The sequence below is a fragment of the Colletes latitarsis genome, chromosome 9 (assembly GCF_051014445.1).
Source record: "Colletes latitarsis isolate SP2378_abdomen chromosome 9, iyColLati1, whole genome shotgun sequence".
Taxonomy (NCBI): Eukaryota; Metazoa; Arthropoda; class Insecta; order Hymenoptera; family Colletidae; genus Colletes; species Colletes latitarsis.
This window is the reverse complement of record NC_135142.1, coordinates 17,816,699-17,842,712: the sequence shown is the minus strand read 5'-3', so window position 1 is coordinate 17,842,712 and position 26,014 is coordinate 17,816,699. Positions and strand designations below refer to the sequence as shown.

The window sequence follows — 26,014 nt, the reverse complement described above, 5'->3', positions numbered from 1 at the left end:
CTTCAGCGTGAGTAACGAACGAACCCCCTGGAGCGGTACCCGGGGGAAATTGTCGCGAAACCGTCTCGACAGCGAGCGCGTTAAAGCGTCAAGCAGCTAACAATTACACGGCCACGGAACCGTGCAAAGATCACGGAAAGAGAATTCAATCTCCCCGGTGACTATCAGAATTCGTTCCCCCAGAGGGACTTGGGAGTCCACGAAATCCTCTACAGCTCAAAGCAGCTCCCGAGAGGTGTGCATGCCCCCTCGGCGCTGGTTTACCATAATGGAGCCACGTTTTCTCCGTGGCGCTGGGAATTATTTACTCACTACCGCCAGGAATGCGGGGAGCACCGTTGTAAGAACAGCCCGAGGTCTCACCTAACCCGACGTAGCTGCAATCCCCGTCGAGATTCAGCGACCGAGAGATGCCTCCCTCCAGCGGTCACCGTTACCCCATCCTAGCCACCACCCCCTCCCCCCTCTGAAGATATCATTACGCAGATAAAACCGCATCGCTGAAAGGCCGCCGAGCTAATCGACTCCTCGCGCTCCTTCCTCTCCGAAACTCGTGCTTCCTCGAAATCTTTCGGGCGCACGCGGAATGGCGATGTTGCCGATCGGTTGCAACGGAATTCTGATAAAGTAGCTGGCGACGGTCCCTAACGGGCGTCAGGATACTGGCAGCAGGCGAATCGGCGTATTCCCTTTTCGAAGGGAGGCTCGTCTCGCCGTAGGAATTCCTCGATAAAGCTGATCGATCCGTTCGTGCGTCGAGCGTTGATCCCGGGGACAAGGATCTCTTTTCAAACGTTGCCCCGCGCCTCGAATCGTTAACGGGGGCCTTCCCGTTGGTACTGGAAATATCGATCTTTTTTACATTTTCTTCGTGTTGGGAGCAGCGAAAAAGAGGCTCGTTAAGTTTTAACCATTTCAAACCACTTCATATCATGTTAAAATATCTTAGAATAAACTACAGAGGATAACTGTTGGCTCCCACAAAGTTCGTGAAGCTGAATTTCTTATTGTCGAGTAAAGCAGTAAGATGGTAAAGTTGCAAATTCCTTATATTTAAATACGTTCGGTAAATTCTGTGCTATCAAGTAATTTGGAGGGTCTTGAACCCGTGTATTATTAATATTTGAAAGGAATAAAGAACGCTTCCTAAGCTGTTCGACAATAACGATGTTTGGAAGTCCAAACAATAACAAATACTGAATAGTTTCTTACTACAAAAGTAGTTGTAACAAGCTCTCCGTTTTGAAATTTGTCGTTTTTGATCTATCCTAAGTATATATTTGTATAATTCGTACCAACAAACAAGAACAAACTTGTACCAGTGGCGCGATTAATTGGTAGGAACGTCGCGTTTATAGAAATTTGATATTATTTGCCCCCTTTGTAGTTTCGCGGAGATTCGTAACAATGTGATTTAATTGGCGCGCTAAGAAATATTGAGCGTGGTTCCCGTCGGAATTATAAACGAAGAACCGTGAATGGCTTCTCGTGGTTCGTCGCGCTGGTAAATAAAATGGCGCAAACAAAACCACGTCGGGCAAAGAAAGCTCTCGGTTTGAGGGGCCGTTCGTGGAGATTGCAATCTTTTCTTCGTTCGTGTATTACTCTGTACCGTCTCCAAAATTCTTTGAATGCCTCGTATAAATAAACGACTGAGAACAGAAAACGTACTGTGTGCTCGTTTCAAATATTTAGTCGTGTCTTTTCGAGAAATTAATTTTAAAAAACGGTACCTCTTGCCATTCTCGACGCTCGGAAGTTGTGTCTCGACACCTCCGTAGTGGAGTTTTACAAAGATCGGACATTGAATAGCCTCGAGAAAAGGTCTAACTCTCAACCGAGAAACGCAACAGCCGATCGTTATAACAGCAAAGCATGCAAAGCTGAAATTTCGAGTCTCGAATGAAGAGAATCTCGTAGAATTATCTTCGAGCATGCAGATAGGAACTTGCAACAAACTTCAAAATGACTTCTGCATTCTACGATGGAAATAGTTGCATCTTGCCATAACATGCTAACTTTACACATACGATCGCCAACTAGCCTTCAGCTGTTGAAACGTGTACCGTAGTATGTACTAAACGAAATTCTTTGGCTCGTCGACTGACAAGCATATAATTGACAATCTCCTATTTCGACGAAGAACATTGAATAATTTTACACGCGTATTTTCTTTCGCGATGTATTCAGGAAGTGAAAATTACCCTTAAAGTTGAGGACAAAGTATTTATACATTTTTAATTACTTTCAATTTCTTGCTGGACAAATATTTTTCGAATTTCCTGAAACAGTTTAAAACAGGATGCATAGGAAATTTATGCACCAATAATTTTGCAAGTTTCGTGGTATTATACTTTAAAATCGAAAATTATCGAACGGTTGAAATTTCTTTCGAGCGTATTGTGATGGAACGAATATGGCGTCTTTCGTAAATGCGGCGAGTATTTTCTTTCGCCGAGTAATGTATTGAGGAAGTGAAAATTACTCGTAAAGTTGTGGACGAAGTATTTATATTTTCTTAAATACGTTCAATTTCCTGCTACGCAAATTTTATTCGAATTTTCTGAAGCAAAAGGCTGTTTAAAACAGGATGCGCAGGAAGTTTATACGCCAATAATTTTGCAAGTTTCGTGGTATTATACTTTAAAATCGAAAATTATCGAACGGGTGAAATTTCTTTCGAGCGTATTGTGATGGAGCGAATATAGCGTCTCTCGTAAATGCGGCGGGGAGCCAAGACGATACAGCCATAAATCATCATTTTAGAACCGTGGCTAGAAAGCCTTTTTACACGTGTGAACAATTTACGTGGGCGTCCGCGAAGTAATCTCGCTACGAAGGGACGAGGACGTCCTGTAATGTTTTCTACGAAAATAATTTGTTAAGGAAAAGGTCCTAAGCCGTATTATCACTGTACGTAAACACAATAAACAAAATTTCTATAAGAACACTATGATTTTCTACAAAATATTCCTTTATTTTATAAATACCTGATACTGGTATGAGGAAATCTTTCATCAACCACCGCATCGTTATAGGGGGACAATAAATGTAAAAAACTCGCATGTTCTTGATAAACAGAAATAATAATGTTAGAGGCAATGACGAAAATAAGAACAGCAAGTATTCCTCAGTTTTATTTCATCATACATGGAATGTAATTCATTTTATTAACCCTTCAAGTAGTTATCCCGCATACGGGTGCGCAGGCAGGTTCTGCAACAGAATATGAAACAGATGTTGCCCTTGCAGAAACTGCAAAAACCGCGAAAATAGTTATCAAACTTATGCAGCCTCTTTTCAATCTTGGCCACACTCTGTGGATGGGCAATTATTACAATTCCCCCGAGTTTTGTCTCCTTTTGAAGCAAAATAAAATAAATCTAGCTGGTACACTCAGACTAAACAGAAAAAATGTACCAGCTACATTGAAACAAGAAAAATTCAAGAAAGGGAAGCTTTTAGCATATCACAGCCAAGGTGTCATGGTGTTGAAATGGCTTGGCAAAAAGCCAGTGTCTTTCATTTCAACTTTCCATAATGACTCTATAGAGACTAAAAAGAAGAGGGGTACACAAATCATTAAACCAAAGTGCATAATAGAATATAATAAGTACATGGAAGGGGTAGATCTAAAAGATCAAAAGCTGCAACCATACCTAGTGGAAAAAAAAATGTAAAAAATGGTATCTCTGTTCATAATGCCATGGTTATTCATTCAATGAACAGAAATATAAAAACCTTCATTTAGGCTCGAACTTATAAAAGAACTTTTGGAAATCCATGGAAAATCAATTCAATCCCCTCAATCAGGAAGACCACCAAAAACTCCAGCCCCTGAAAGACTGACAGCAAACCATTTTGTGGAAAAGATCCCATTGACAGCAGCAAAGAAGAAGCAACTAAAAGTTGTGTAGTGTGTTGCAAAAGACTGCAAAAGAGAAAAGAGACAACATTTTGGTCTAAAGACTGTGGTGTAGGGTTGTGCTTCAATGTCTGTTTCAAGATTTAGCACACTGAAGCTAAATTTTTAACATGCAAAACAGAAAACTGTTCTTGACATCTCCTGAATATTTCCATAAATTAGGTTCAGTAGTTTTTGAGATATTACAGTTTTAGCCACACCCTATAGAAAGTAGCTTAAGTAGCCGTTTAAATTAGCGCCAGTAGGGAAGGAAAGGAGGTCCTTAAATCACTGCTTGAAGGGTTAAGAGTAGGTATTGATACTGAAATACAATATTCAAATGAGCACATTAAATAATTCTATCATATCACGATGCACGATTCTCTATTCACGAAATTGCAAAAAAATCGAGTTATTAATTTTTCAATTTAATTTTCCGGCCAAATTTAAAAGGCTGTTCTTATGCAAATTTCACCATATTTCCGTATGTTAAACTGTAATATCTTGTTCACGATAAAAATAAACTATTTTCTCCAGATCTATTACTTTTCCAACTTCTATTACACCTTAATTATTTCCTAACATTCCTTTCATTATATCATCAGAATTATTTAAATTCTTATTAAAAATCATAGCGTTCTTATAGAAATTTCGTCCACTGTTAATTCTTAAAATGGAGAAACCTTTACCAAAACTTCGCGACAGAATATTCGTAACACGGTTCGGATATATTTGCAAGGTTCCCTCGGAAATATACGAGCATGTTCGCGCTTTTCGTGACCACCTAATCACCATCGGGGGGCCCTCGGTGCAGCGAGGACTTCTGTTGCATCGATCTGCATCGGGAGAGTCCGGTCGCCGGAGCTACGATGCCAGCCAGGCCCACGGAGGGGAGAGAAAAGTTTTCATGGGGGAACATAATGCTATCAGAAGCTGGCCATCCGCGGGTAAGAAGACAAGCGAGAGAAGCAAAGGCAGCCAGAAGGCCGGTTGGCTTGATGAACGTGCCCGTTTATATCTACCGGCTGGAACCACCGAACGGGCAGCCGGTCGACGCCGAATTCCGCCGGTTTCCAATAATTTTATTTTTGCTTTTAATGCGCCGTCCGCGATGGGATCGTGCAAGGGCTGCCTGGCGGCGGTCGATGGCGCTTCTTGATACTAGATAAAACCGAGGAACGACCGGTCGCCTCCTTTCGGCCCTCTCCTCGCCGTTTTCTCGTCTCCTCTTTGTTGCCACGGCGGACGCGCGTAACCGCGAGTCGTCCTGTACGCGAGTAAGATGGCATCGGTTCTCGAACGAGCAAGATTGCCTTTTCGACGGCCACTCCGACGCTGCCACGAAGCCCACCGAAACATCGCCGCGCCTCCGATCTGCGGATATTTATTGCTTGCGCCCCTCAGCCACGCTCTCCTCGATTCATCCTTCCTCCTCGACACGGGATCGATCCGAATTCTTCCGCGGATTCGGGATTCGGGGATTTTTTCTCGCCCGAGATTACGCGGTTGCTCGTGTTCGCCAAGTCGCGAACTCGTTGATGCCGATCTCGCGTGCGTGGGCACCGAGTGTGTCGCGTACGTACGAGAGACGAGGGTAGGAACGTGCGTATCTTAACACCGCCAGCTGCTGGTTCTTGAGCGTTCCTCGCGTCGAGAGCTTCTCCTTCTCGAGTGTCTAACTGTTTCCGTCGGCTTGGATCCTCTGACACGGTCTCGTAATGCAGGGGCAACTTGACGACTCTAAAATACTGCCTACCACGCGAGAACGTGTTTCAAAACAAAAGTTAAACGATTTTTAAGGTAACATAATTTGGTCTTTTGCACGCGAAAATATGTCTTCGATGCTAGAATTCGACTCTGTTCGGAAAAAAACAATGTTAAGATGTGGTCAAGATTGTAATGCATTTATGAACTTTTGATTTTTGCGTAGACTGTATTTAATTTAGCGCTTTAGGTCCTCTGATATTTCGAGATTACGTGTGTTTGTGAATCTTGCGCGTATAGGTGTGTCTACATCGTGTACATTTCGTCGAACGACAATCGAGCGTAGGAGAGTGTGTGTCTAACATTGCAAACATGCTGGTTCTCGAGTCCTCTTGTAATTCTGATCTTGTGGTATTTCTTGCCACGATCTCGCGTGGTTCCTTCTGCATCCAGTAATAAAATAGGAATTGTTACTAGGAGGAATTTTAATTGGTCTTTGAAATAACAAATTTGGAGAAGTCTGTATTTGCAAAAAAGTTATGCAGAAAATATTCTTATTCACTTCTATCTGTTTACGTGAACAAAATGCACCCGAGTGTGACCTGTTGTGAAAAAGTTTGAGAAGCACTGCTCCCGAGTGTCAGTATCGACTAACCTACGAGCTGCGCTATGATGGCTATCGTTAATCTCTCTTCTTAATCTACTTAATCTCTCTCGAAGTCTTCGTGGTTGAAAGGGATCGAGGGAAAGGAAGAAGGACGTAATGAAAAAAGGTAGGAAGAAGGGTCGTCTTATAAAAGGTCTGCTGGTGAATTCGTCAATAAGTCTGTCTAAGAGATCCGCGCCGTCGCGGAGGATCTCGGGATGATGGATCTATGAAGCAATCATGCTTGCGACAGAAAACGCTGGTCAATCGGGGATCCTTGCTTAATTGTAAATTACGTTAGACTCAATTATTGCTAATACGCTTTACGAACCGCCCAGGAGTCACTGCGTAATGATTTATTACAACTTATGCAATCTTCGTTGATACTGGCTGAATTATAATTGGGAAACTTGATTTTTGACGTTTCAAAATGCGAAATTAATGGGGAACATTAAGTAAGATAAAGGATGACTGATGTAGTCAAATTCCCTTGTCAGTGGTCTCGAACGATGACACTTGTTGAATATTTATTTGCTAAATAAATACAACAGAGTTTCGACCTAGGTATGTATTTAATTAATGTAGTTTTACAAAACGAAAATGCTGTTCTTAGCTTGACGGTTTTCTGCTAACTGAGCTTGGAGTGCAATAAACGAGTGTCATTCTTAGGTAGTACTGACCTTTGCGGAGACCAATGGATACAAATTTCCATTAAAAATACATTCATGCAATGCTTATTCTCAACAACATTACTTTACAGTATTAGAAATAAGAATTAGTGGAAAGTTTTCTGTTAGCAAACGTAAGATGCTAACTATGCGAGTCAAGAGCCGTCCAATATCTGTCGAACAGCTTGAATTATGAAAATGGCGCCTAGTCGAAGACTCGAAGTTAAGTTCCTTCGATTGCAGTGAATTTCCAAATTGGTGTACGAGAACTCGCCGGACAGACGCTCGAATGCATCGCAAACCATAGACGAAAGATCGCTCATGAATAACAAATGCGTTCTGCGGTTATTTCTCACGGCGTTCAGCGTTTCCACGGAACGCGAAATTCCACACCCTCGTCGAGAGGGGCGGCGTAGGAATATCGAGAGGGCGGTAAATAATATCCACGCGTGTACAGGCGTCGGGCGATAAATCACCGGGCGGCGTGACAGGAAATTGAACTTTCGAGAATACTTATGCGCTCCTGATTATTCACGTCGATAGCGCGCGTTTTACTAAGTGAAAAGGCGCCGGGGGGATGAATGGTCGGCGTCATATTTTAGGCAGCGTCGCTGATAATAAATAACGCGTCGCTGTTTCACCGATCCGGCCACTCCAACGATCAGGAAAGATGCCTTCGAGCTTTCTTTTTTCGTCGTTTTGGCAAACGATTCACCCGTGTATTTATACAGAGGGTTTTCGAAATATTAGAACTTCGATATTCGATGGGAAAATTCAATGTCTCCAACTTTAGTGAAAACCACAAAGTTTGATGATGACCAATTGGAATTGTACAGAGATTTCCAACATTGTTGCGTAATGGTACTACACAGACAATTGAAAATTGTTATATCAAGAGGAAACCCTCGAGATTATCAGAATTAAAATTTGTTTCTAGCCCCATTACGTGCACAATAGCGGAGACCGTAGTTATTGTTGATTATTTGACGGATTAAACAGGATTCAGGTAGTGAACAGTTTGACAGTATATTTGAAGGAAGAAAACGTGTTACATTTATAGATTGCCACATCGAGGCGTTCCGGTGGCCTAGTGAATAGGTCACATCTTTGACCAAGGTGGGAGATTAGAATCCCAACAGTTGTCAATCGACTCTCGTAATATGATTGTTGTCGTTTGTAGGGTGAAGTCACCATCGCCGACACAGAGCCTTGGTTAGCGTCGTAGTTGGTGGCTGTGTCCTAGAAATGGCAAGAATCATTTTGGCCCGTTGGACTTGCATCCCAGGCTACTTTGTAATGCGATCAGCTTTGGTCGCGGGCCAAGCCACGACGACGACTCGCATCTGCGGCTCTAACCCGAGGAAATTTATGTGCTGGCTGCTTCCAGCCTCTGACACACCGAGGCAAAGCACGTGGACAGCGACGGTTGTAAACCACCTCTTAGAAACTTAGACCCGTGATCCAGCAGACGCAACTTCGTTGAGTTAATTACACCGCTAGGGAACTTTACGTCCCGGTAATATTACATCGCGGGTGACTTTCTTCGTTGGCGCAACGCTAGCAGCTTGCGTTATGCTCGTGATGCGACATGTCCTCTGTTATTTCCTGCGCATTACCGTTTTACTATCTCGCCGTTACTCTTTTAACGCATTCTTTCAGATTACGTCGACCTACCTGGGGGAGCAGTATTTTGCATTTTCCTAGACATCACATATTTGCAAAGTTGATCTTACTACTATAATGCTTTGCAGACGTTAGAAATTGAACATCCTAAGCTGCTTTTAAAAATGCTGCTTCTCCATGTTCCCTTTCTTATAACTTCCATGAGATCATCGCTATTCTCTTTCGCTTATATTCCTTAACTCGCTGTATTTTTGTCGTCTTTTGTCAGCTTTTCTGAACTACCAATTACTTTTCACGTTGATAGTTTATTATGTCACGAATAACGTGACGCAAGAATCTCTTTCTTTTAACTTCCATGAGATCATCGCGATTCTCTTTCGCTTATATTCCCTTAACTCGCTATATTTTTGTCATCTTTTCAGCTTTTCTGAACTAATTACTTTTCACGTTGATAGTTTATTATGTCACGAATAACGTAACGCAAGATTAACGTGTAAAATATTAAATTCCACGCGGAACAGCGTTTATTGCGTAATATCTTGAGCGCACAAGGGATCCTTCGTCCCGTTAACAGGGACGCGAGGACATCGACAGGAACGGCGTTCCCAAGATCAACAAGCGCAAATTATGCGCCGGTTTAATCCGTCCAACCCCGACGATTTTCGTCCATTGCGGTTAATTAAAAAAATACAGACGAACATTATCCTATTGACGTTCTTTCATTACGGGGCCATGGGCAAACGGCTTCGGGAGCAGATTGTATCGCGGATGATTTACCGACTTTTTGCGCGAAGATAATGGGACCGGGACGAGAAATACGCCGATAGCCAATTTCTTGGATACTCGATACATAATACGCGCACCCAGCACCGGACACAGAGTAATCTCGTTTTTATCGGGTCTCGCAAGATCCGCCAATTAGCGCGCATAACATTACCGTAATTACAGTACCTACCGAGGCAACCGCGGCATCATCGATAGGGTTAATATGCCCACCGAAAATATCCCCCTCCCCCCGCGTTTCCCTCTTCAGCGAAATTATATTCCGCCCCCTTGGACCTCGAAAATCTACGGGATAAATACGGAATTAAAAAATAGCACCGCGCGGGGTAAAAGTAAGCGAAACAAATTACGCCATTACAAGGGGGTCCCGATTTTGGCGAACGGCCACCAGAACTTTCCTCGAATTGGAACCTTGAGTACTTTATCACCTTCATGGAAGATGGTTGCCCTCGTTGGACGATGTATCGGTCAAGTTCCACGAGAGAAATTTGGAGAAAAGAGATACAGAAATGGCTAGCACTTTGAGCAAACCTGTAGCAAATTCAAAGTTTATAATTGACGTATCATTTGATACACGAGATTGTACATATACTACTTCCAAATGATTCAGTTTAACAATAGCCAATAAGGCAAAGAACGAGTTCATCTTACTGATAAGGGAACATACCGAAGCATCAATCGCCAAATTTCACATATACATCATTTGATTTTACAAAACTTTAGGCAGTATAACTTTCTTTTATATCTTGTGAAACAATTCTAAATTTGCAGCTATTAGCTCGGTGTTACCCACGAAGAAAAGCTTTTCTATCGTTAGTAACACCGATTTCCAGGTCTCACCACGTTGCTGCGAGTGGAGACTCGAAGGGAGATAGATGGAATCTAAGTTCCATTGATCTCCCTTTTATATTCTTAGAAACTAGATTACTAAACTAGAGAGATAGAAGGAAGCAAAGTTCCTACGATCTTCTAGTTTAGTCATGTCAAGCAATTATTTCGTTTAAAGGGGGTGAAGCTAAATCGTGGGAGACGCGACACGGTGCGAGGCTGAACCGTGCAGCGGATCTTGGGATTGAACCTACTGCCCTTGCTAACTCGATCTCTATAGGAAAACGGATGCTGCAACCCTGAATCGAGGTCTCCATTTCTCCAACGCAACCCGCCGGGAGCCCGAAGGACCCGATTTAGACTGTCTGATAAAGAGAGATTACCTGAAACAGGGTTGAGTTCCGCTGAAAGGTGTGCGTTTCCGCAGAAAACGGAAGCTTCACACCTTCCAGCGAAGTACCATTTTCCCTCGATCGAGCTACCAAGGGAAGGCGATTAGATCTTTCGGGCCAACTACAAGGCCGATCACATGTTTCGTTCGACGAAACAGCGGTGATCGAAGCAGGGAACGAGAGAACGAGCGAAAGAGAAGCTACTTGTTTTATAATTGCTTGACAAGACACGAGGACGTATACAATAGAGACATAAAATTAACGTCGAAACTTGAGTCTAATCGATAGAAAAATAAAATTCAGAAGATAGAAGATAGAAGAAGATCTTCTGATGTAATTGTAATAATTCAATAGAGGAATCTTCGACGTTAATTTTAAAATTCGCGACAAAGCTTATGTCTAATCGAGAATTAAAAGCCCCTCGACGGATGAGTCCATCAGTGATTGTGTCGTCTACCTTCAATGTTCTTGCAATTGATCTAAACATCATTAAGCATATTAGTGACGTATGAAAAGAAACTTAATAAACAACATGTAATCTATCTGTAATTTGACTATTAAGAAAGTAGTGATGTATCAGAGAAATATTTTCTCGGTGATAGACTTACTTAAAGAAATGTACAAAATTGAAACATGATAGGAAAGTGAAAATGATAATAAATTAAACAATGTATTTTAGTATAAGTCTTACTCTATTAGCACTACACTCATTCAAACAGGAGACAGGAGAGGAAATACTTGATTAAGAAATAATTCAACAGTGGTCCATTGAATGGTACACGAAATACAATTTTAAACTGTAAATAATTAAGACGGAATTTAATGAAGAAACCCCAGCAATCAATTTCAATAGAAAAGGTCAAACAATAATAAACCGTCTCAGATTTGGGCATTCCAAATTAACGCATTCGTATTTCATATTGAAGAAGAACATTTGCGAAAACTGCAGCTCGACCCTAACAATCGATCGCATCTTAACAAAATGTTGATAATCACAGACGATGTTTCAATAACAAAAAGAATATTTTATCGTACATCATCTTCCAAAATTAGTTTTTGTTAAAGACAAAAACGAATTCAAGAAACAATTGGAAAATAGAAACCATAAACGATCGAAGCAAATATTACATTCAGAATCATTTTCTTTCGAAATCATGTATTTAATGTAGCACAAACATTGTCTAAGTAATGGACGAATAAAAGCAGCTAACTAATCAAGAATTATATTGTACGTGAATTTTCTTCAGTCGATGCTTTGCCTACCTAAAAGGGGAGGAAACATCCATAGAAATGATACAGAAACGGGTAAATCAAGCAAAATCAATTTTTTATCAAACGATACTCAAAAATAAACGAGTACATCTCGGATCAGTAAAATAAGAAAGGGGAAAAAGTTAAGAGGTTCTTACCACTGGTCAGCAAGTGGTCACCATTGCTCATCAGTTGCTCACCATTGGTCAGCAGTGGTTAGGATGATCCCGAAACGTGTAGGTAATCAGGAGATCCATCCTCCTCGAAGTTCGTCACAAGACTAAGCAATTTTGGTCACAGCAGTCCCACAAAATTTTTTTACCAATTACTTTAATAATGTCTCTTCCAAGATGACGCAAGAGTAGAGAGAGCAGTGAGGAGTCAGCCATCTTAATCTTTAATTCTCGTCAATCGATAAATTACTTCGCGAAAAATGAATATTTACGTAAACTGATAAGCCCTTCATTCATATGCCACATATTGTTAAGAATTGCTCAAACTATTGCATTGTAATGTTAAACAATGCTACTTTATTTATAATTGTTTAATCCTCGCGTATTCAATTCTGTTCCCTAAAGTAAATGAATCAAGATAGTGGCGATTTAATAATATCAAACAACCACAAGCTGTCAATGTAATAAGACTATGATAAGACGTCATTCCATGTTGGATGTAATGTCATAGTTTACAACATACAATAATTCTTAACTGAATGCTATATGTTACTCGGGTTAATCCTTTGCCTGTCGCGATACGCACATAGAAGCTTCGAACAATAGTCATCGAGTTAATTAAAACATCTTCTTAATGCTCGATCATTACAAGTTTTAATTTACTAGATTTTTTTGTTATAATTCTGGTGCTTTTAAAAAAATTAACAAGTAATTGGGCAATTTGTCAACCGACGTTTAAAACAGACATTTGTCCATTAATTTCAAACAAAACGGAGTTCATTTTCTTGATGATTAAAGTCCCTTGCTACTGAAGGGTAATTAAACAGAATTCTGAAGAGTCGCGGAACTTTTAGAAATTCTCCGTTGCGTTGAAAGAACGCGTAAGAAACGAGCTAGGTTTTCGTGGATGTTTTATGTGTGTTTAATGAAACATTTTTTGAATAAATAGACTCGAGTGTTTCAGCGCGTTCGTACACGTTGAAAGATTTAATTTTACAGAGAACTAACGAGGAAATAAAATATTAATTCAAGCAAATAGAAACCTATAATTACGTACAAAATTCATTCTCTTTGGTAAACGCTACGAATGTACTCAATGTTGGTATATTAGTTTTTAATATTCTTGTTAGCTTCGGCTGAATAATTTGGTACGGATTCAATCTTTCAGAAACACTACTGGGAAGATATAATATTATTTCAAGTAGGTGGACTCTTTTGGTTACGTAAGAAACTTCATTATCTTTGGTAAACGCTACGGATGTGCTCAATGTTGGCATATTCGTCTTTAATATTCTTGTTAACCTCGCCCAAAGAAATTTTTATAGATAAAATCTGATATTATATTTAGAATAATTCTAGAGGCCGTAGATTGACCGTACAGACATCCTTCATAAGAATAATTTTTATTCCATTTCGAATAAAGTTTTTCGAGAATTTAATAAAGTCTTGCACGAACGCAGTAGGACTTTCATTTTAATCCAAGTCCTGTCCTCATTCAAGAAGATCCTCTTCGCAAATCTATCGCTGACCCATTTAATATATTCTTATATGCAATTTCCCGCTTTGAAGATTTACTTTAAATCCGGCAGACACTTGTGCAAATTTACACGTACGTGGAATATTGGACAGAATAATTTTTCTCGTTTAAATCGACTGAACAATGTAATCGAGAACAGAATGCTACTTAATAACGCGTTCGTCTGTGCAGCCAGAAGCACCGAGCAATGGCTGAATGACAAAAAAGTGGGGACGTTAACGTGGCCACGAAGCTCGCCGGAACTTAAGCCAACGAAAAACTTATGGGGCCAACTGGTACGTGACGCGTGCAACAATTCCCGACGATTCGTAAATGAGCTCGAAACAGCGATTAAAACTACTGGGAATGTTGTTCACGTTGCAAAGAAAATCCTGCACTTCAAAATAAATTACCGTTAACTGCTTCCGTACACTTTTTCTCCTTAGAAACGGTTCCTTGGCCGTTCCATAATAGTATCAATCGCTTCGAAGTGAAAAATTCGTCGCAATATAAATATAGTTTTTAGAAAAACGGTTATATCAGCAAACTTTCTCACCGTTTCCTTCCTTTTCCCTAATCGAGCAAATTTTGTTTCGGCGACTGACTCGAGACTCGCCGTTTCGGGCTGAAAAGTCGTAAACGAAAGTAACAAACGCGGTAACGAAAAAAAGAGGGAAAACCGTGGAAGCAACAGATAAAGAAAGAGAAATCGAATGGGAGACCAGATTGCGTGGGAACGGTGACGTTCGTCTAAACGAAAGTACCAGAAATCAGGAATCATGGAAAGGGGTGGTAAAAGCAAACGCAAGGGATGATTCGACAAACACTGCCCTTAACAACGCTCGTTAAAACAACGCCCGAGAGCAAACAGGCAAGACAGATGTAAAATAAATAAGGGGGAATCGGCTGGCGGCGCTGATGTTAAATAACGTTCCGAGGGTGAGATCGAGAGGAAAGGGGTAAAGGAAAAAACTAGGGGAGCACAGAACGAAAGCGTGTTTCGCGTTGGTGATTCTAACAATTGCCACGGGACGCTGCGAATGGAAATAAAGCGAAAATGTACACAATAATGGCTCAGGAAATTCCTCCAACTCCAAGAGCGTTCTTTATCCTTTCGTACCCACAAATTTTTTTCACCCTGGTGCAAATACAAATCAACCTAATCTTGTCTTAATAATATTTGGTTACAAATACTAAGATCATGAGATGTTTACGTCATAGTCAACAAATTGTATATCGAGCTGGACTCGATATAAAACCTGAAGGGTGGAGTCCAATTAGACGTAGGACCGCGGAGGGTCCTCGAGTACGCCTAATTTTGTTGAACTAACCTCGAAACGGAGCGATCGGAGTGATGGGGTATTGACGTAACACCGAGGACAAGCAAAAGAACGCGAAACGAGACGAAGGAGGAGACGCGAGCAGAAAAGGAACGAGTAAAGAGGTCCAGGAACAAGGGACAAAAAAGAAGATGGCCGAAAGCGGGGGAGACGAGAATGCGTACGCCGTACCGACACAATGGTGAATGTGGGTGCGTGTAAGTAATGTATGCTCACATTGTTTACCGCCGCCTCGGCTTGTTGCTGTGGGCCATTGCACACGCCAAACAACCGGCACACGTGTCCACCCAGCGGGGCGTGAGCTGGCGTGTGGGTTACTCCGCGACGCCCACGCGTCCTCTGGCGCGGCGTTTCGACGGCAAATGCGAAAACGTGGCGACGAAACGCGCCACCGAACTCGCCGTGTTTCGATTAATTCGCTGCTGTGTCATGCAAATCGCGGTGGCGATACCATGGCGTTAGGGATTGTTAAAATTGCGCCATCGAGTTAACGATAACGACACCTTTGATCCCCGGTCTTTTATTCGTTTAAACGACATTTGAAATAGTATTAGGATATTGTGGAAACTTCGAACCAGAGACGAAAACGTTGTATTGTTGGCAGCGGTGAACCATAAATCACATTTTGTAACGCGAAAAGATTAAACGAAATCTTATACATTGCACGCCTACCTAAACTACATAAAAAACGTGTATCACATATATTTTAGAATAATTTTGTACAAAGCAGTCTCGCTCGTAAAGTATTAATTGAGAAATAGATATTTAGAAATTGAAAAGAAGTAAAATTTATTAAAATGAAAAACTACTCTTAGTACTGTGAACGCTATAACAACCTTCAATAGCAAATATTTGTTTGTTACACAGAATCAAATGTTACAATTTTGACTTAAATTTACATGATAAAATAATTGGAAAACGATAGGTAAAGCCACAGACGAGGTATACGAGTAAACAACATTTCCGTAGAGCGTCAAACAAATTTAGTAAAAATGAAAAACAAATTTTAAAAAAAAATCGATAGGGAGTAGCTGGAGAAATTTTTCCACGAAATTAAAAAATTTCAAATCATTTCGAAAAAATAATTTTTGGTTGCGAGAGTCAATTACAATCATTTTTGGTGAATAGACATACTCCCGAAATCCTACATACTTACGAGGAAAAAATTCTTTACCGAAAATACAATGTCTGACCATGAATGATGATTCCCCTGAAATTCGGCAAAATTGAAAAGTTTCAAATCGTTCTAAAAAAATTATTTTCGGTTGCGGGGGTCAATTACCATTATTTTTTGTGAATATACATATCCCTGAGATCCTAGGAACTTTCAAGAAAACAATTCTTTACCGAAAATATAATGTGTAACCGGGAATGTTTCTGTAATTTCATTTTCTGTCTCACTTTCTCTTGTGTTCATTTGTTTAACCTGCTGATAATGTTACAAGTGACACGAAAATGGCAATGGGGTTGTAGAGCCCCAGAAAAATGAGTCGAAAGATACATTGTATGTAAGATCTATTATTTGTAAAATTCATTGGCTGTATAATCATCATTATCCGTAAGATGATTACACTCAAAATCTAATCAGGCCTTGAAACGAGAATATAAAACTAAAATGTAAAATTTCATGGAAATTCATTCAGCCGTTTAGACGCACTATGTTAATACACACGTATGTACGTGAGTAAATAGGCACAGAAAAAAAAAATTTCTTTTTTTTGAATAGTCAAAATATAATCAGGAGATCTTAAAACGTGTATTTCGGCTAAGAAAAATTTTTGTAATCTTTGTTTCATTATGGTATGTACTTGTATCTGGTTGTAGTCGGCGACTGGAGTTGCTTCAAGGTTTTTCTGATAGATGGCCGTGCGCCGCATTCAATTCTCGCAAGTAAAATAACAGATGTTACTTGATATAGTCATCGCCGTGGCTAGGGAGGCTAAGATCATACTTCACAGGATCATTTCTGTAGTAGATCTAATTTGCTCTGTGCCTAAACGCAGAGTTGATGCAACCACGATGAGGACAGATAGCTCCTTTCCCTGAGCGTGAGGAGGACTCGAGAAGTTGACTTTGTTCAATTTCTCAGTCATCGATGATCGTTCACCTCTTGTACTCAGTACGAGGGGCCTGGGAAGTGGAGCTTTCTGAGTGGCCGCTTATTTATTGAATATAAAACATAATACTTTCTCTTTACTTTCTTCGAAGTATCAATAATTGCATGTTTGTGGTCGAAATAACATCTTGAGTCTACAGTAAGAAAAACGAGATAAGTATTTTCGTAAGTTATTCTGTATTACACCTAATACTTGTAGGTCAAAAAGTAAACAATGAGGATTTTGTTTATTATAAAGATTCCTTGCAATACAATCATCATTTTCATGATTACTCGTAACTTGAGCATGTTTCCCATATTTGAGTGACTGTTCTTATAATCCCTATCGACAATATTGTTTTATTATGATCATATTATTGAAAATATTTGTAAGATTCAATTTTGTAAAAACATGTTGCCTACGCTTCACGTCTGAAATACATAACCTATGGCATACGCAATTCTCTTTTTATACGAAGAAATGTATTCGTCAGAAAAAAAACATTTGTGCAAATAAAAATGCACATTATACATCACTGTTTTACGTATATTCTTTAACATTTTTGTTTCTGAAAGATAGCAGTTTTCACAGAGTATTTTCTGTTTTCGTATCTTTACTGTATTTGTAGCATTTATCTGCCGTTTATAACGAAATATCTTTTAATAATTGGAAAATAAATTTGCCATATTTTACGCGTATCATTGTTAGTAAAATAATTGCTGATGGAACATACAGAAGCGATAATAGAGTATACAAGATATTTTAATTAAAAATGATTATATAAATAAATTTTTATGCACATTATTAATATAAAATGCAAAGGGAATAGCTGTAATAAATTGAATAGAAAAAAATAAAGGGAAAAAAAACTTGCCACAGTTTTTCGCAGTCGGTAGGACTCGAACCTACGCTCCCAGAGGGAATCTGATTTCTAGTCAGACGCCTTAACCACTCGGCCACGACTGCTTCTGAGAAACGATATTCTATATGCAAAGATATCTGGAAATTTATTAAGTTATTTTATTATTCATAATTTATTTTTTTGAATCACTTTTCATTGAAACTAACGGTATAAAACATCGGAACTACTTAAAATAAATGACAACTATATTTTTTGTATAATTCGAGCATTGCTAATGAAAGACGTTAATCTATTCGAGGAACAAATCGTGATAAAAGTAATCATAATTTGTCACTGAAATAAATCAGTAATCACAAGATATATTCGTAATTATTAATCTTTTTTATATCCACGTGTAATCATAAAGTGAAAGTGGAGTCTTCAGTGGCAACACTAATTCCCATACAGAGTTATAATACTAGAGCATAAATCCATGAATTGAAAGTATTATCCTTTATGCTCTAACCAACCTCTGTTCAAGAGTTTACGGTACATTTAAAAATATTTAACTAGTCAATTCTGACTCTGGTCGACTTTACTATTCTAATTTTCACGCGAAATTCAATCTTCTCGGCGAGATTAAAATTAGTTTCGACAGAGATTGGCAAACAGCTGAATGTAAGTACTTAGCACGATCGACATTACTAACACAAAGGACAGAAAAAAGAAAATTACGGGACTGTCGACATAATCAACAACGATAAACGGCTCGAACGAGATACAAAGCGACTGCACAAAGGCAACGTAGACATTGCAGAAAAGAGCGGTACATCAAATCACGCAATTACCGTCGGTAGTATGGGGCTAATTACTGAAAGTAACGCCGATGATGCACCGCGTTTTAGCAGGACGAGCGATCGTCGACATATAAATTCACCCCTTAACTTCGTAATATCCCTTCTGCTCGCTCAACTAATGGCCGTGGTATTTGCACGGTAAACGCGTGTCGTTAGTTTCGTCCGGTAGAGGCTAAAGGCTTTATTTAACAGCAAACAGGAAGCATGTGCAGCGCAGGATACGCGACGTAACGCGGTATTGTAACCCGTTCGGTGTTTCTGGTGACGCGTAACACGGAGGAAACGCGGCCCACTATGTCGTGTCACGGTGAATTATCCCGATGTGATCATCATTTTCTCCCGTTTTATTGCAAAATCACCTCCGGAGGCACTGAAATTATTTCCAATTAAAAGCCGTAAGCGCACACTGTGATTTCATTTGGTCTAATAACTTTTCAGTTATTTCTGAACAGTTCTATTATTACTTTGGCGGTGAAGATAATAAAAAATTCTTGAACTTTCTGAAATAGATGTTTTGAACAGACGAGTCTGGATCTAAATTTGGTTCACAGCGAAGATTATTAATCCAACGATTATCTAAGAGAAAGATGCTGGAACAGTTATGGTTTAGGGATGCTCCTCGATTTTTTTTCCATCGTTTTTTGTACGCTTCAATTTCTTATAACAAAGAACACGCACAGAAGCGTGCAAACTGAATATTAAATTCGAAACTCGACAAAATTGGCAGTCCTACTTTTCCCCGTGGAGGCTTTGAATATCGAAGGCATAAAGTATCGAATATTTTCTTATATGCGATTTAGGAATTACCCTATTTTTGTCGTGCTACGACTGCATTCTAGCTCGCTGTACGTCTTCGTGGCTGATTCAGGCGCACCGAGGCGTTAAGCTGATAGCTTCGTCGCGGCAACACGCAAATGAGAGACGTCATAAAAGACGTTCGCCGGATAGAATGGGAGATTCGCACGATCGTACGGATAATACGAGCGGGGTACAATGCCGGTGTCATCTACATTCCTCGTTTGTCAAGCCCGTGTAGGGAGGAGATTAAGAGAATCTGTTTCTCTCCGTTCCTTGGCTCGTTTCCTTTGGGAACTTCGACGTCCTCTTCCATCTTGCTCCAATGTCTTTTTGCTTATACTTTCATTTTTCTCAGCGTTCCTGGTGTTTCGATCTTCTTGTGTTTTCCCGATTCTGTTTACTCTCATTTCTTCACCATTTTGCGATCTTTATCGTCGTTGTTACTCACTCACCCTCGCTTCGAGACTTTGGGGATTGTTCTCGACGATACGAAGCGTCTAATAAACCTCTACTGCATGTTAAAATAAAAAGCAAACGTTTCAAATACTTTTACGTGTATTTAGAAATATTTTACATGTTTATTTTACTGACTTTGGGGATTGTTCTCTTGTCTAATAAACCTCTACTACATGTTGAAATAAGAAATAAACGTTTCAAATACTTTAACTTGTATTTAAAAATATTTTAGATATTTATTTTAGAGATGGAAAATGTTGTTGATTGACTGGTAATGAGAATATTAAACGTTTATGGTTCCACGAAAGTATCCTTGGAACGTGTAACTTTGAGGAAATACAAAAAGAAATCAATTTTTCGCGACGTTCGTAGGGGTGCACTCCCTTAAGTCTCCCTGTCTTTTATTCCCTTGTTTCCACTCTACCTTCTTTGTTTCCGTTCCAGTTACCACTTTCGCGTTTTACTGCTTCCTAACCCCGTCTCACCCTCTCTTTTGCTCCGTTATCAGACTTCGTTCCTTATCTCACCGCGCCCTGTTCCACTTATTTATTTTGTCCCGTAATCTGCTTCTTCTTCTTCCGCGCGTGTTCTATTTCCCCGCAGCGTTCTCACCTATGCTCCCGTTGTCTGTTACAAACGATACTGGCATTCCACGGGGTTACAATGGATTTAAGTCACGCTCGTACCACTTAATCTGCGTGCATTCTTTCTCGTCGGTCCCCCGAGACGATCTTCAATTCCAAAATTCCCGGTCGACGACATTCGAACGTTACAAGGAAGTTCTGGTTCAGAGTTCATAAAAAACTGATTTCCAATTTTATTCAATTTTTCGATTAATATTTCAAGAACGCGTAATTGACAGGAAATTCTGAAATTTGAAGAATAGAAGCAGAGGCTGGCGAAACATCCAGCGTAGGTAAGATTTAATGGCTTTTCTTGACTAATTGACAACGATGAATATAAAACTGATTTATGGTTTCGTGAAACTAAACTGTCTTTTACAATAAGTCGATGATTTACTGCCCCGAAGTTGCTTTTGCTTTAAAAACAAGATTACACGAAAGACATTTTACTCTAACCATGAATGACATAAATAAATGGCAGTCAAGTTTGTAACATTTATCGAAGCTCGACGCTTGGAACGAATAAAGACGCAAGAAACAAGGTAGCAATTTTACCGACGTTCGAGTTTAGAAAATGTTTAGAGCGAAAGCTGTATTAGGGCCGTTTCCTCGTTTCTCAGAGGTGGCCAAACGTTGGAGGACATTTGCCAGAGAGATCTCCCGTAAACCCCGTGTCGAATCGCTCTTCAGCACAATCAAAATCCCGCGAATTAAAGTTACGGGTGACTTTTAGTTGCTCTCGGATGACAAGCGTCCGTGACACGAGGCAGAACGAAAACCCGTTTCGCCATAACAGTTCCAGGCGCGGATAAGGCCGGGCCCTTGCCGGAATTACGTACAAATGGATAGCGTTATCCAGTCGCGGGGCACCAGTAAATCGTTTTATCCGTGCTCGCAGCGTGCCGGCGTTTATTTAAGTTCAGCTGGCGGGGCCATTTTTCTGAAACTATTCCGACCGGGGCCATTACTGGCTCGGGACGAGGAGAACGTTAAACCGTTTCGGCTATCGTCAATGCGATACGATGCAACTTCTGTCCCCCGGGAAGGTTCTCCTCTCTTAAATACGTGATAGTTAACCCGCTCCCCTGCATCCGTGACTCGTTCCTTTTTTACCCCCCCGTGAAATGTTGGAGGGTCGAACCCCGAGTTTTGAGCAGATTGGTGTTTATGGGAGGCGATTTCGCGGCGTCGTTGTTACGCATAACGATTATGCTTGAAAATACTGGAGATTTTGTTAACTTTTACAGTCCGTTTCTGGACTCTAGTTATTTCTCTTTACTTATACAGGATGTTCGGCCACCCCTGGGGAAAATTTTAATAGGAGATTCTATAGACCAAAATAAGACGAAAATAAAGAATATTAATTTCTTGATTGAGGTTTCGTTAAAAAGTTATTAAAAAATTAAATTAACAAATTTCAAATCATTCTGGAAAAATTATTTTTTGTTGCAGAGGTTAATTACAATCATTTTTTATGAATAGACATATCCTTCAAATCCTTCGCACTTACGAAGAAAAAATTCTTTACCGAAAATACAATGTTTGACCATGAATGATGATGACCCTGAAATTCGGCGAAATTAAAAAATTTCAAATCGTTCTGGAAAAATTATATCCGGCTGCGGGGGTCAATTATAATCATTTTTGGTGAATAGATATACCCCCGAATTCCTACACACTTTCGAGAAAAAAAATTCATTACCGAAAATATACTTTTAAGCCAGAAATGTCTCCCCGAATTTTCATGCTTATTTTGAAAGTATCATAACTTCTGAACGGATTGGACGATTTTAAAGTTTCAAAATGCAAACAACGCGTATTTTGGTGCAGAATATGTAGAAATTCCTAGAATATTCGAAAAGTTGTTCCTTAACCCCATAAAGTGATAAAAACCCCATAAAACTGGCACAATTTTCAAATGGCCATAACTCCTACAATAGTGAATATATTGGATTGAAATTTTGGGAGAAAGTAGACTTCACGGATACCTACAAAAAAGTATTAGACAACATTTCCGTACAGCGTCAAACAAATTTATTAAAAATGAAAAACGAATTTTTAAGAAAAATCGACAGGTGGTAACTGCTGAAATTTTTCGGGGAAAAAAAAATTTCGAATCGTTCTGGAAAAATTAGTTTTAGTTTCAGGGGTCAATTACAATTATTTTTAGTCAGCAGACATACCCTCGAAATTCTACGCACTTTCGAGAAAAAAATTCGAGTAGGTGCTAGAATTTTTTGATGAAATTAAAACATTTCAAATCGTTCTGGAAAAAATATTTTCAGTTGCAAGGATCAATTACAAGCATTTTTGATCAACAGATATACCTCCAAAATCCTACGCACTTTCGAGAAAAAAATTCGTGTAAGTGGACAAATTTTATTAATAATTTTTGACAATAATTTTGTTAATAACTTTTTAAGGAAGCCTCAATCGACAAATTGGTATTTTTGATTTTCGTCTATTTTGCCCTCTAGAATCTCTCATTAAGATTTTTCCCCGAGGTGGCCGAACACCCTGCATAAAAAGTGACTTGTTAGAAATACAATATTGAATGTCCTTCGCAATTTTTTCCCCAAATACTAATTTTTATGAAAGAACATAGGTTTTTGTCATAAATAAGATTCAGCAGGTTCGATGAGATCGTTCTTGAAACTTCAAAGAACGTTGTGGCGACAATACGTTGAATAATTATTTTACAATTTAATCGTATCAAGCGGTAATTCAGAGCTCTCATAATCGAGCCACGTTTGAATATTCTATAAAAGTAACAAGAATAGCTGTCCCTTCGCGAAATATCGCGCTTTTTAAAACGCGAAACGGTTTAATCCGCGAACCGAATAAAAATCGCTCTCTTGCTCCTCTTTCCGGTCACCTGGTTTCACGTTTCTGCGCGCCTGGGGAATTGTATTGCTGAATTATTTTTAACAATTTAACGTTGTTGCGCCGTAGGAGCGCGAAATAAAAACAGCACCACGCGCGTAGAGATATCCGACGCGAAACGCTGAACAATTCTAATCACTGGACGTAAAGAATAGACTGCACATTATTTATACAAACTTTCGCGAGATTTCGTACGATTGGATCTTTCTGGTAGGATGGTATTTCAGCGCCTCAAAAATTCCTCCGCAGAAAAGACATATCCTTAATACATATCCAAGCGTACAACACCAAATTAATATTGTTAATAAATCAAACGAATCTATGTCATTACAAAAATCCATTTCATTAAAAAAAAAATTGAACGATTAAAATTTCCTCGCCCGAAGACGATATTATTATTCCACGCTTTTGTCGTTAAAATAAAGCTCCTCGATCAATCGCTATAATTGGAAGCAACAAGTGGCATCAATCGACTTTCGAAAGCGCAATTACAAACACTATTAACAGCTTCCCCTCGAAACTTCTTTATCCCTCAAGAAGAAACACAAACTCGAACGATTTATACCTTTTCGCGTGGGATGCACTCTGATCGTCGATTTCAACCACACAGTTAGTTTGCGTCGACCAACACGTACCAAAAAGTAACGAAATACCAGTCTTCAGCTTTGTTACAATTATCAAACAACGATATTTATGTTTGCAATCTCAATTTCTTTATACTCAATTTCAGCGAAGCATCGTGTTTGGGAATTCATTTGCTTTATTCGACATAACATTTGTTTACTTTCTTCGAGATCAAAATAATCTCTCTGCAGAAGGCCGAAAGTGCAATCGTAGCTACACCCACGAGCAAAGGTCCTTAGTTAAACGCAATCGTATTTAGCCACAGTCGCGTTTATCGATCATTCGAACGACTGGCTGTCCCAGGACTGTTTTACGACACAGAGTCGTAAACCAAACGTGCAGATCGTCGTGGGACGCGTTGTTCTTTTTCTTTCTGGGGATAATGGAACGTCGTGGAATTCTTTGACCCAGTGTCGTTGATGAACTCTCTGCAAATAATGTTTCGTTTTATAAGAACTCCCGAGCAATTGGTAGATGGCTAAAATTGACCAACGAGCTTGGAGATTGAAAACCCAACCCACTTCTAATCGATCTAACCCAGTTCTTTAGTTTCGCTATCTTTTTATCCGCTTTGTTAGATTGCTAGCTTCTATACTCCTACTTTTGTTTCGAGTCGGCTGTCAACTATCGACCTTTATCGAACGAATTAACTTTCTAAAGGTACAAGAATCTCACAACGTTGCATAGGAAAAATCTTACTCGACGAGAAGTTTGGCTATACATTGTTGGAAGAGACTTTCCAAGAAAGTTTGAATCACCATGACCCGCATAGTTGCCCCTCGGTTCGAGGCTCCCTTGGTTCCAAAGTAGGTCGACCTCTCGTCAATGAAGCTCCTCCTCTTCTGAATAGGGCCAGCATCCCCATATTTCTCGTATCCTAAAAAGGGGGAGCTGAAAGCGAGGCGGAAGATGGGCGAGTAATGCATCTCGAAGCGGGACCCTGACGATCCTGTTGTGCTTCGACAGGGATAACAGCTTCCGTTACATAGTAAATCCATTTCTACCTTGTAAAAATTCACATCGTAAACGTTACGAGTGTTGTAAAATGCACGATTTAATAACATCGTCCCTTTCGAAAACCGTTCGAGCCTCGACTTTTAATTTAATTTTATCCCTTTGGATCTCTTCAGTCCCGATCCACTAATGGAGATGTAACCCGTGGGTATCGGTAATCGACTCAGATTTCTCACACCGTATCGAACTTGATCCCGCCCGTGGCAGCCGTAAAAGCCTCGTGAATCTCGCGTCTGAGACTACTGAGCATGTTCAACGATACTGCATCAAAGGATCCTTCGTCTTGGCGTTCGTACGTCCTGGTCAAAAGCTGGTCAAAACTCGCGAGCCAGGGACCTCGTAAAAACTCGTAACTCGTCCAAATCCTACGTGCCCGGTGGTCGTAAACCCGCGCATAAACACCTGTACGGAAAAGCTCGGCCATCCCTTTGCAACATAAAGCGCATTGTCCCCGAAGAACACGCAGGTTTCGCGTACTCCTCTCGGATGTCGCAAGCACACAATGCAGCGAACTCGGCCAGTTCTCGCGCGACACCAATGTAGCCATCGTTATTGCTACTTTATTGCCCGTAAATCCTCCTCGTGGCGCGCGTATCCTGCCGTAGAAGGATACGAGCGTATCTTTTAACGGTCGTCTCGACGGGCCATGGGCGTCTCGCGGTCCCGCGCCAGAGGGAACCAAACGAGCATCCGTTCGACGACCACCAACGAGACGAAAGAATTCTAGTAGCCGTCTTTGGATCTCTCGGAATGTTCAGCTACCTTCTAATTAGCGCCTCGAAGCGACTGGGCGCTTACGCGTTAACCCTCTGTAACCTGTTGTAACTTTGACGCGACATATTAGGTCGCGCGATGAGTCTGTTCGAGACGCGTTATCTAAAATTGCCCCTTGTTTCGACTATTATTTAAGCGGGTGTCTCATGTGAGATTTCAAAAAAATCAATTTTTTATTTCATTTTTTGAAAGTATATACAGGATGTTCGGTCACCCCTAG

General features: G+C 40.1%; 1 protein-coding gene and 2 non-coding genes across 3 annotated transcripts in view; 2 read left to right on the top strand and 1 right to left on the bottom strand.

The window, feature by feature from the left end:
- Positions 1-26,014, top strand: part of LOC143345741 (mannosyl-oligosaccharide 1,2-alpha-mannosidase IA-like) — an 831,836-nt gene that overhangs the window by 168,568 nt on the left and 637,254 nt on the right. The gene's annotated exons all lie outside the window — the stretch shown is intronic.
- Positions 16,770-16,984, top strand: LOC143345977 (small nucleolar RNA U3). The gene has a single exon (XR_013080366.1). It is a non-coding gene; the product is annotated as a small nucleolar RNA U3 (small nucleolar RNA).
- On the bottom strand, positions 17,809-17,890 carry Trnas-aga (transfer RNA serine (anticodon AGA)). The gene has a single exon. It is a non-coding gene; the product is annotated as a tRNA-Ser (tRNA).